The sequence below is a fragment of the Pempheris klunzingeri genome, chromosome 11, assembly GCF_042242105.1.
Source record: "Pempheris klunzingeri isolate RE-2024b chromosome 11, fPemKlu1.hap1, whole genome shotgun sequence".
Taxonomy (NCBI): Eukaryota; Metazoa; Chordata; class Actinopteri; order Acropomatiformes; family Pempheridae; genus Pempheris; species Pempheris klunzingeri.
The window spans coordinates 12,122,683-12,135,440 of record NC_092022.1 but is presented as its reverse complement, the minus strand read 5'-3'; positions in this window follow the sequence as shown (position 1 = coordinate 12,135,440).

Genomic DNA, 12,758 nt, shown 5'->3' with positions numbered 1-12,758 from the left:
ATACAGCCTTCATCAAACTGTATATCAGCTAAGAGAACCAAAATGCTGTACATATTAAAATATATGGATATATTTATAATGACGTCATTTGTAAGTTTGCTGATTGGTTTATGCACGTGTCAGTGACTGGATAATATGCTATCATTGGTGTCAAGTCAGGAGATGTTTTGATCTTATGCCTTCTTCTATTTTGGTGTAATGTAGCTGACACAAAACCGACTCTTACTAGAAAGAGAACATTATCACTTCTTCGCTTGTTTCCTGTAAAAATACTTGTGTTCATGCACTGAATATTTACCTTTTTTATTAGTGTAAATACAAAATATTTATTTCTGAGGATTTTTATACTGTTATAGAGAGATGTAAGAGAAGACTTTTTAGATTTTAATCAAAAGATTTAGGTTCCTGTTGGTTTTGTATTGAATGATAGAACAATAAAGTCTATATTTTCAATTAAGATGCCCTCCTGAATGTGTCAAAAGATGCTATTATGTCTGTTGTAGTTCCAGTGTTTGAGATAGTTTTGACAACCAACTAAGTGAACATATAAGCCTGTCCCTGGGTGTCCTTTGCTTAATCCTATTACCACCACCAAAGCAGCCTCTCTCTCTCTCTCCAGCTCACAAAACATCTCTGCATCTGTGCTCCCAACCACAGAGACGGCCCCTGCTCGTCCAACCACATACCTTACTTTATACAGTATAGGATTTTACTGCATTGGATGTTTTGCTTCATTTGCTTAATGTCAGAAAAAAATAAAGAAATAGTATGAAAAATAATAAAAACCTAGAGTCTCCCCCCAGTCCCTGGCAACCTGACAAACCACGGGAGTTTGGAAAGTTTTCCACTTTCTGCATAGCCCACCACAGCACGGGAGCAGCCAGGGTCATCCAGAGCACAGTGGAGGCAAAGTAGGGCCACCAACACACACTCAAACGCCCAAAGGTCCAGATAAGGAGCAACAAAGTTGTAGCTGTAAGCGCAGATAAGGCGACATAGGATGGAGGATGGGGATGAGAGATTACAGGGTAAAAGGATCACAAGGGGCTGCTTTACCTGTGGCATAACAGAGGGCAAGAAGCTAAGCAATAAATCAATAAAAGGAAGTAGACAGTTTAAATCTGTAGATTGAGGATGTAAACTGAGGTGGAATGAGAGGATATCAAGAACAAACCAGAGAATATTTAATCAAAATATTGCAAATTATGGGGTCATATGAGGGCGGGTGGCCTACCAAAGCACAAAGATGAAAGCGCGATCACAGAGTAACACCTCTAATTGCTCAAAAACACTAATATTCTGCTTCTCAGCAGAGCACTCAATTGTGAAAATGATACAAACTTGGCTTGAGAGAGAATTGAGGGGCGATTGAGGATACTCAGAAAGAAACAAAAGAAAGAAAGTGGCAGACAGATTTCAGAAAAGAAGAGGGAAGGCAGAGTTCAAATCCCAGGCGTGAGAGTGAGGTGGGAGAGTCGGTAGAGAGAGTGAGTGGAGGGGGTGCTGCCTGTGGGAGTGCTGAGGAGTCAGTGATAATTAGCTCAATTAGTGACAAAGGCAGTGTAATAAATACCGACTTAGTGTCTGGGTCCCTGCTGGCCTCTCCCTGCGCAGCCTGCGATGTGGCCCTGGCCTGACGGACAATTCATTAAACTGACAAAATACCCCACCGTCCAGGCGTGACGCAGCGAGTTAGCCCCCTACAGGCCCGGCTCATTGTTCTAATTGTCTGGGCTGGAGTCACTTTGTGGCCGCCTCCTCCTTCACCCACCCTGCCTTCACGCTCTGCCTTCAGAAAACCCATGGAGTTAATGCCCCTACCTTACTCTGTAAGTAGGTGATCGGCAGGTTGGGAGAAAAAAAAGCAGTAAGAGTTCCTTGGGGTGGGGCGGCTGGTGGGGGAGGCAGTGGGATTAGCGAATGGAGGTTGCCTGGGAGTGCTGGGAGCAGCACCGATCGGAATGTAGGAGAGATGAGTCCAGAAGCTCGGATGCAGGACAAAGCGAGAGTTAATAAGGAAAGATTGAAGGGGCTGGCGACAATGGGCCGCCACCCGAGTCGAGATGAAATTGCTTCCGAGGATTATTGGGAGAGGGTGTGAGCGTTGTAGGCTTTTTGTGTGAGTGTGTGTTTGGTTGGGCATTTGTGTGTGCAGGGGCAGGGGGAGTGCTGGATTGATGGCTGCCCCTCTGGTTGGGGAGCAGGGGACCAGGGGAGGCTAACCGGCTGTTCCCACAGTCTGTTCTGCTGCAGCCACCTTTGACACACGGGGCTGCCAGGCGGCGAGCAGGCAGCCATGGTGAGAAGGGCACAAACAAAAACAACAGCTCCACTACACAAAAGTCACTAAGAGGCCGGTGGAGAAGCACAGGCTAAAGGTGAGGGTGAGAGGAGGGATAAAAAAAAAAAAGAGAGAGATGGCACAAAATTGTACAGTTGAGTCCTATTTTGGTTTGGATCCTGTCAGCTACTGTATCGCCAGTGTCCTAAGATAATAACACATTGACATCCAGTTGTGGCTTGCTCATGAGCAGCATATGTACTGTATCAAATTGTTCATACAATGTTAACTTTGTCACTTTCTGAGCTGTCATTTCCAGACGCTTACTAATTCCTACATTGCCAATTTCCTTCCAGTCTTTTTTCAAATTTTAATCAGAAAAAACTCTTAATTGAGCCACTCTAATAGAACCATTTTGCCATTTGAGTAACTTAACAATAAGAAATACAGCCACTCTGCCTGCATTTGACCTGAGCATCAGAGTGTGTCACTTAAAAAAAAACAGTGTTCATGATTTAAGCTTGAGAAAGGAAACAGCTTTTACTTGCCCAAATTGTGCTCCTTCCAATAAAGTAGAAATCAGGTCTATCACCACAGAACATGCAGAGAAGATGATACAGCATAATGGAGGCACAGCAGCTTCATATTAAAATTCCTGCTAAACTGTGGAAAAATGTTTGCCCGTTGGGTGGGGTTGGCTTTAATTTGAAGGGCGTATGATAAAGAATTTAGAATTGGGTTTGGGTCACCGCACTGAATGATAGGCTGCTCACAGTGGTTGTAATGGACAATGTGGCACGACTTGGATCTGGCACACTATACTGATTTGATTTCCGTGCTGCCCCAGCATTTCATTGTAATCCTAGCATTCAACTATGGGCCAAGTTCCAATTAATTAGGGCATTGTTATGACAGGAACACCCTTACACTGCTCATGTTATAGTCAGAAGCATTTATTTGGTGCCATTAGACTGGTGCCTGTGACCACAGGGCTATTATGTAATAATATATGCATTTATAGCCTCATCACATACACATTACATAAGGAATTACAATCAACTAAAGCTCACCTAAAGTTACATTAAAGTACAGAGTGGATTAATAGTGGTCAATTCAGTGGGTCAAATTTACTCAAATTCAATTCAGATTTCTAGGAAACAATGAAAAGAGCGTGAGTGTGCAAATGTGTTCATGTGTGTGTGAGTTTGTGTGCCTACTCAAGCCCCAGTGTGTGTGTGTGTGTGTGTGTGTGTGTGTGGATGGCAGCTGGGAGGCAGACACGGTCCAGGAGAATCGTCCCCTAGCAACTGACCTTTTCGGCAGATGGCAGTTCCAGAGTAACAGCCACCCAGCATCACAATGGCCGTGGCCTCCTAACATCTCCATCACTTCATCATCTACCAACCTGCCACAACCTGTCACACAGGAGAGAGGGAAGGTTACATTCATCTCAGCGAATGCACACACGCACTCAAGTGTCCTCTCTTTTTTTGTCCTCTCGCTTCAAGTCCAAAACATTCCACACACATCAGTTTCGGTCTGTGCTCCACTGTTCCCATGTTCCTGGGGTATGCGGCAGGGCAAGTCGAAGGGACGAGAGGAGGATAGATTTAGGAGAGACACGGCGGACACTCACTGCTGTCCGCAAACCTCCAGACACTCACAAACCACTGTTTTCCGTTGTTGGGTTTCTGCACATAGTGAATCAGGGTGGGAATGTGGACAGACCACTCGACCATGGTGAGCAATCAGTATGATGTCTGTGGTCAGGCTCTGTGCCCCTGTGGAGCGAGATCGAGAGCGAGCCCTGCAGTTAAGGTGGGAGGGATAGAACTTTGCGGTGTTTGTGCGTGCATACGCGTGTGCATTTGTGATATGCCAGCACTCTCCACATGTGTGTAAAGATGTCGTGAATGAACCAGCATGGGGTGATAATATATTTTGAGTTATCATCACCTCCCAACCCCGCACAGACACAGCATGAATTCTTGACCGTCTTGGCTTGATGGCTCTTTTCTCTGTAGGCCCATTTTTTGTTGATATTAAATACGGAGAAACACCTCATCACCAACACCTCTGATTGCAAGTGATCTTCAGTCCATTGCGAACACTGAGTGGTCAGCTTTAAGTACCATTTGACAAACTGGAACGCACAAGCAGTAGTTTGGAAAGAACCATTTACCAACAAGAGAAACTTAAGCTTCCTAATAACACTTCTGTGAATGGTTAACCTGGCAAGACCAGACAAGAGACAACAAACAGATTAAGTGACATGTCAAAATTGGTTCCACTTGGATTAAGCGTTTTAGGTGGAAAACTCTGCGTCAGAGTGCGACTTTAAACCACTGTATATTCTCGGGGAGATCATATGCTAGCAAACACTGTTAGTCCTCCTGTAAACAGAACTGTAATGACAGGGAAAGACGCTGAGCAAGGACAAGCAACAGCAGAATATGTTTACAGACATCTGACAACGTATGGGTACGGCACAGCAACGCTTCAGCTCTGAGATCCAGATGAAATGTGAGCACAAACTGTGGTGGAATCTATGGGACACAACATGAGCCTGTGCATCATTTCACCTGTCAGCAGGGATGAAGTCTGCATTTATTCAAATCAAACAGACTAGTCAATGATAAATTGCAGCAATATGTGCCTGGCTATATTGAATGTTAACATTTCTCTCCATCCAAACATATCTGAAACTGTCTAGCATTGGATTTAAATGTATGATGAATAGTGCTGTTTTACTTTCCTAGATGTGAGATCACTTGTGCTGCATTGTGAAATATGACTAACCACAGCATGTCAGAATTACTATATGTGCATTGCACGTAATAAATAAAGATGGTTCTGATTGTTTCATTACCGGTGGGCACACCTTGACATCATCTGGACTTCAGCATGCCATCTTTGAGTCAATAAACGCCACTGAGAAATATCTGAAGGCATGGGGCCATGATCTCTAATCTAGTAATACTGTTGGAGACAAAGGGAGAAATGCTCAGTTTTTGGTTTTAATTATAAGCTGTGTTTTACAGCGACAGTGGGCGAGGGCTCAGCACTGACACAGCAGTACAGGAATGTTTATTTGCTGCAGTTTAGGAGCTGAGTGGCTTGCAGGAACTGTGACACATTCCTGTGACACTGGCTCTCTCCCTCGCAGACACACCATCGCATTCACACACTGGCGCCCCATGTGTCGGTTCACAGCTACACACACACACACACACACACACACACACACAACTATTCCCTCCTAACACGTTCTGCACACATCAACAAAATGTGGCACCTCTGGAATCTGTAAGCATGCCCAAACTGTATGCTCATTCATGACGACTTAGTGTGACATGACTTACTGAGCCTAATACTTCCCCTGTGTGCCTGTGTCTGTGTGTGTGTGTGTTTGTGTGCGTGTGTGTGGCAGTTGGACAACAGTACTCGAAGATGAATTATTCACGCCTTACTTCAGCATTATGGTGATCCCTGCATACTGAGTGTGCAAACACTGTGTGTGTGTGCTCACTTGCATGTCTGTGTGGCTGGCTGCACACACCTCTCCATCTTTCCTTCTGCAGTTCTATCCATTATTCCAGGGATCTGGCAGCCAAAGCCTGTAAAGAAGACATTTCTCTTGGCAACTGTTTTTTAAAGGCAGTGACACAGGGGACAGCCAACCACAGGAGCCACACATCTTCCAATCTACATGCATACTGAGAACTGCTTGCATAACTGAACCGCCCCAATCTCCCTCTGTCTCTAAACACACACAAGTTCCTTCTCCATGTCCCACTCGCGCACACACGTGCACGTGCACACACACACACACGATACTGCTCCCACCCGCCCTTGTCTTTCTGCAATATACTCACCCAAGCTTTGAGGGCTAATCGCTTCCAGAGCCAGAGCTGTCCTACAAACTGTGCCAGCAGCCTTTCAGTACATGTTGCACCCTAAAAAGTTCCTTCTGGCCCCTAAATTAATATTGTGTGAGTGTAATACATGAGCTGGGTGAGCCACACTGCAGAAGTCGTAAGTAGTGTGATTTTATGTACAAATGTGTTTAATTTAGTGACATTAATGCTGACTGTTGTTGACATGGGCAATGCCCAAAGTGCAAAGTTAAATAATGAAAATTGCTCTGCAAATGTCATCATTTCGGATGCTACAAGTATCAACAAATGCTGATATAGTACTGAGCCCTCAATGGTGCCTTGCAGAGGAGACTGCTGAAAGACTAATTGTACCTAAATGTGTCTTTGGTTGACACTCAGCTGCTGAAAAATAAACACATTCTTTGTATAATAATTGAAATGGCATGATGAGTGCATTAATTGATATCACATGCATATTGTATCTCATTCAGGCTACAGCTGCAGTGAGCAGCTTCTCAGAAAAGTAAGCATGTTTGGAGACATCTTTATTTTTCTTGGCTGCTAAAAGATTTCTGGCATCTGAATCATCTAAAAGACAAATGGGTGTGTTAGCTTCATAGAATAATTGTTCTGATTCTGATAGGCTACCAGTTACACATTTGTCTAGCAGCCACAAAGTGTCCTTTCTAAATGCCCTGGGGTATAAACGAGTGTGTGTGTGTGTGTGTGTGTGTGGGGTACACTTTTTTACACAATAGTCCATGTGTCGTGTACATGCATGTGAGCTCACCTATGTTTGCACTGCAGGTGTTGGGAGATTTCTTCAGGTGTTCTGTTCTCCTTCCTTGTTCATAGTGGACTACTGTCCCCTGAGACACTTCCATCTGTGTCTTCATCTTCAAGGTTGTTCCCTGGAGAAAGAATGATAGAAATATGACATATTTATCACCCTGTGGAAATTCAACCTGCGCTTTTCACCTATTCAAACAGTTTATGAGTTAGTCCTGAGGACAGGGTGCTCCACATGAACACACTTCAGTCAACTCTGCTGGGTTTTTAACTCCAATCTTCTTGAGACAATAACGCTAACTAATGAGCCAATACACCTAAGCTCACACAAAAATAGAAGAAGAAAAAAAAAGACTACTGAACAATTTCTATTTCTGTTTCCCAGATTACAGTGGTCTCCAAGTTAACCTTCAGGTGGTGTGTGAGGAAACATGCAGCAAGAACCTGCGATGGGAATAAGGTAAACACACATGTGCCTTAAGACAGCACTGAGGGCACAAACACACTTTAGACCCAAACAAATCAAGCCAGCGCCAAGAAGCAGTGCTGACTTGGACATGATAAACGGCTGCCATCTAGTGGAATAAGATCCGCTTTACACATTTCCAAGTGGGTTATTCAAGAGTATACAGAACAGCAACCCACCTGCTAGTTACACACAGAGACGAACACTTAAAAACAGCTAAGCTAACAGTTAGCCACATTTTAGGCAGCGTTAATGGGCTTTAAGCTAAGCTAGCTAGCTGTCTTAACAGTGCCCTAACTTTAACTATAACGGTTGAAGTTAGCTAAAATCCGTACATGCATGGCATTAACAGGGTTAAAGTTCATCTACCGGAAAACACACAATCATACAGACATATTTGAAAGACTTACATAGTTAATAACATAATGAGCCGCAACGTTACCTGGAGTTTCCTACTCCTGATAAACACCGTGTATAAGGGCAGTCAGCTCAGATTCAGGCTCATCGCTGATAAGCCACCCAGGGAGTAAACCACAGCAACCGTAGCCCTGATGTTTTTATTAAAATATATTAAAATAATCAGCAAGGTGGTTGAGCGGACATGATCTCTCTTCATAGAGCAGATCGGCACATCCGGGAACTTCAGCTTGTAGCATGTCCCCGCCCCTTTCTGGGAAAAAAAACAAACCCCAACACTAACCATAGACTTTAATGTAAAATAGCTGTAAAAAAAAAAAAAAAATACAGAAAACAAACCAAATAAAATTACTTTGAATGGCTTGAAGACAACTTGTCAGGTCATTTGAAACACTTCAGAAGCACACTTATTAGCCGAAAGTAAAGGGCTCTCTGATTGGCCGAAAGAAAGAAGCGTCCTGGCGCCCACATCAAACTCTTGAAACAATTCAAAGTTTCACTGTCTTTATTTACAGTACATAGATATGAATTGACAACGAATGGTGTGGGCTTCTGCCAAGCCAAAAATAAAAAAGAGGAAGTCTTTAAATAACATACAGCATTGGAGCGAGCAACTTCCGGGGCACAAGAGTAAACAGACCTTCCGCATTATGGGGCCCATTGAGCATGCGCACTGGCGGCTCGGCTCTCGGCTATAATGACTGGGAATAAAACGATTTAACCATGCGTCTCCTCTAGACTTGGTTGTGACTTTCAGAAAAATTATAGTACATAACATTATGCCATTATTGATTTCCAGACGTCTCTTTCACAACATAAGTATATGGAAGAAAAATATTTTTGGGACGCTGTTATCGTCTATGTGGGACAAGGATTGTGGTATAGTGATGGGAATTTCGGCTCTTTTTAGAGAGTCGGCTCTTTTGGCTCTTTCGGCTCCCAAGTGGCTCCTCAGATTTTTTTTGTTGCTTCAATAAATTTATTACCAAATTATGTGAAAAATGAATTACTGATGTAAAATACACATTATATAGAATATTTATTGTTTATATTGCCTTATTGATTAGAAATTATTTAATTTTACCAGGGTCATAGAGCTCTATCCAGGTGTTGTCCTGGATGATGCTGTAGACATTGTAGGAGCAGTAGACACACTGGCACCTTCATTAACAGCAGGTTCCCTTGCTTGAAAAACAAATATATCGGCTCCCAATCAGGAGCCGGCTCTAAGAACCGGATCGTTCGCGACCGACACATCACTATCTTGGTGATGAGAGTTATCCTGGATGACATATTGCCGATCTTAATTGTACCAATAGGTGGCTGCAACGCACCACTTCCTGGTTGGCCGACCACCGGGATACAGAAAAAGAAGAAGAAGAAGCTACTGCTGCAGGAAATGTAGGGGAAGAAGAAGAAGTGTTGCATCGCTGCCTTTAACCATCACAGTTTGAAAACAGACGGGCTGGTTTGATGGTCCATAGCAGCTGTGTTTAGCGTTTGTCGATGTGACTTTGGCGACAACATATTGGTTTGTTTAACTTTCCTGTTTCCCAGCCGAGATCAAAGGCGATGACAGACCAGCTGTGAGTGATCAGTTCATCCTGTCCTGTGACACCTGATTTCACCCAGTCACAGGGCATCACAGTGGATGGAAAAGAAACATGCTGCAAAATAAGGTTGGCCCCCTTTATTCACAGTTATCTATATTGATTATACAGGCATGCACTGTTAAAATGCTCTGTTAGAAGTAAAAGTCCTGTATTTAAAATGTAAGTAAACATGCAAGTAAAAGTACTCAATTCAGAAAGTGGCCCCTGTGATTGTTATACTATTGCCTAATATTCAATAGATTATTATAACTCATGCATTCATGTAAAAGCAAGATTTTACTACTGTAGTTGGTTGAGGAGGAGTAAATTTTTAATTAGCCTATTATGTGTAGGACTGAAACTAATGATTGTTTTCATTGTGGATTAATTGATTAATCAATTGATTGTTGATGTCAAAGTGACACCATCACAACACTTGTTTTGTCCAAACACTAGTAGTCAAAACCTCAAATTGATTAATAACATATCAGAAATACAGTCTTGACATTTGTGAAGCTGGAATCATGAAATGTTTTTGAATGAAAATTGATTAGAAAAGTTGCCTATCAATTAATAGACTGATCATTTCAGCTGTACTTGTATATACAGCTGGGTAGTTCCATTTATACCAAAACATTTTATTTTATGAGCTCTGTGTTTTTTGTGCAAACATTTGTATAGTAACTAGTAATACAGCCTATCAGATAATTGTAGTGAAGTTAAACGCAAAATGTTTCCCTCTGAAATGTAGAGAAGTAAAAGTAGAAAGTGGTATGAAAAGAAAAGTAGTACAAGTACTTAAAAGTTGCACTTCAGTATAGTACTTGGGTGAATGTATTTAGTTATATTCCACCGCTGTAATTAAATGATTTGAAATGATAAAATTAGAATTTCTTAACTATCTGAAGTTAATTTCAGAGATAAAAGTGGGTCGTTTATTATATACTAACATAAACTGCTGTTTTTGCACGTTAAGCACATTCATTGTAAAACACACAATACTTACCATATTACAAAGTTTTCCAAAAAATATCATTTTTAAAAAAGATTTTTAAAATGTACCTCTAACGCAGGCACTTGTTTCAGTATGTTTTAAAGTTATGCTGCTCAGACTCATTCCTCTATACTTTTTTTGATTAATCAAATGGTTGATTAGCCTATAAAATGTCAGAAAATAGTGAAAAACGGCCATCATAATTTTGACTCTCCCATCAGCAGTCCTAATATATTTGATTCACAATGATATAAACCAGAGAAAAGTAAGACATCCTAACGTTTGACAAGCTCACATATTGAAAGTTTGCAGTAAACGACTAATTGATTATCAGATTTGTTGATCAAACTCTTTTCTTGATCAACGTATTGATGAATTGGCTATTCGTTTCAGCATTTGTTTGATAGGTGATCTATCACATGTATTGTCCTGTAATTTACCCCTATGGGGGATCAATAAAAAAAGAAAAGTCTATCTAATCAAAGTCATTATCATTGTGTGGTAAAGTACAGCTGAGCTGAGCTTCTGGGTTGGTGCATCCCAGTACTAGAGAATGGCATTTTAGTGCAACACTTATCCTTTTCATCATGTCTGTTTTGCTTGTTGTCCTTTTGGGTAAGATTTCCAACAACGCAGCTTTATGTTTGTGAATCAACAATCTGTCGTCTTCTCACTGAGCACAATGGATGGAGGGCTTTTCAGCGTCAACATCAAACAACAGCAACTAAAAACCATCAAGTCCCTGAAGATGGATTCTCATACCACACAGAAATAAGAGGAGAGCTGTGACTTCATTGGAAATAAGAAAGATGCATTAAAAATAAAAGCACCTAAAGCAGTCTAACAGTCGCTGTAGTGTTAGCGGTGTGTCGTGAGAGCCAGAGGAGCACGCCCTGTGAAAGCTTCCTGTTGAAGACCGGTGGTAGGTATTTCTTTGTAACTGCAAATTCACTGCTAAAACATATTCACACAGGGATTGCGAGCAGATTATTTACCTCAACTGTAAAGGCTGCACATACCACAAGTGCGCACGTTTCTCAAGTTGTACCAAATCTGCAAATTAGCTTTTATGATTAAAATGTTCCATCGTGTGTGCATTGCATTGTTTCGCAGCAGATTACTTTCATCCTATGAAAATGCTAAAGAAAACTTTTTTTTTTTAAAAAACAAAGACAATCAAACTGGGAAATGGTACACTCAAAAGAGGCAGTGAATGTGATATTTTTGTGAGCTGTTTATGTCAAAGCTGAAGTGATTTTGAATTGCACATGTCAAAATGGGTTAAAAATTTATCAGAATAACCTGTATATCAAAATCAAAACACACTGAAGAGCACTTCAGTCTAACGTAACTTCAGTAACCTCAGTAACCTCAGTGAGTGTCAGCACACTGTGCTCTGTTGCTTTCATTGGGGTGGTAATGGGTGCATTAAAGCTCACACTGCTCTGCGCCTTGCTATGCATGCTTTGTCTAAACATATTTGGCTTTTAAATAGACTTAAATAATTATTTGCGTGTATGATGATTTCTGCACATACTGTCCTTATTTGTACTTTCACTGTGGGGTTGGCTTTTTTACTTTTACTGTTTGAATTGCATCTGGAATGTGTATGTGGGAGATTTTCCACTGCAGAGGAAAAAAACCCTACAAAAACAGAACTAACCCGAGACAACAAACACAAGAATGTTTCTCACATCGGCCAAAAGGTCACGTGAATTCAAAGCAGTGTAAGTTTCAGGTTAGCCCTATTCATCACTCGTTGTTTTTCACTCAGATGTGTTTCTCAGAAGAAATACACTGTGTACCTGTACTCTGAAGTGCTGGCATTCAATATAGACAGTACAAAAATGCTAAAATACTATTTGAGCTTTATTACAGTTGCACTATAAATGTACATGCATATTTCTTTTCCCTTTTTGGACTGAGACTTATAATATACAATATATGTTTTTTTGTGACACTTATTTGCAATTATCTATAATATGCATTATTTACTTAAGACATTACATTTTAAAGATAAGGAAAGTGAGTGTGAAAATTCCTTCCCTTCTTTTATATGGGATTTATTGTATCACTGACAGTGTTTGATCAATATTTTATAGCTTATTCATTTATATTCTGAAAATGTGCTGAGTGAGAGGGGCTTTTGTGTTTGCTTTCCATATTTGTAATATGTTTTATGTATTTTCATATTTTATGGTCAAGTCTGTGTTCTGGCTATAAGACAAATTGCCTTGAGGGGACAGTAAAGATGAAGTTGAGAGTTTCAAGACATAATAAATTATTGGGTTTCCATTACAGTATCCCAAATTCATACACTGGAGTTTGACAGGACTAAATG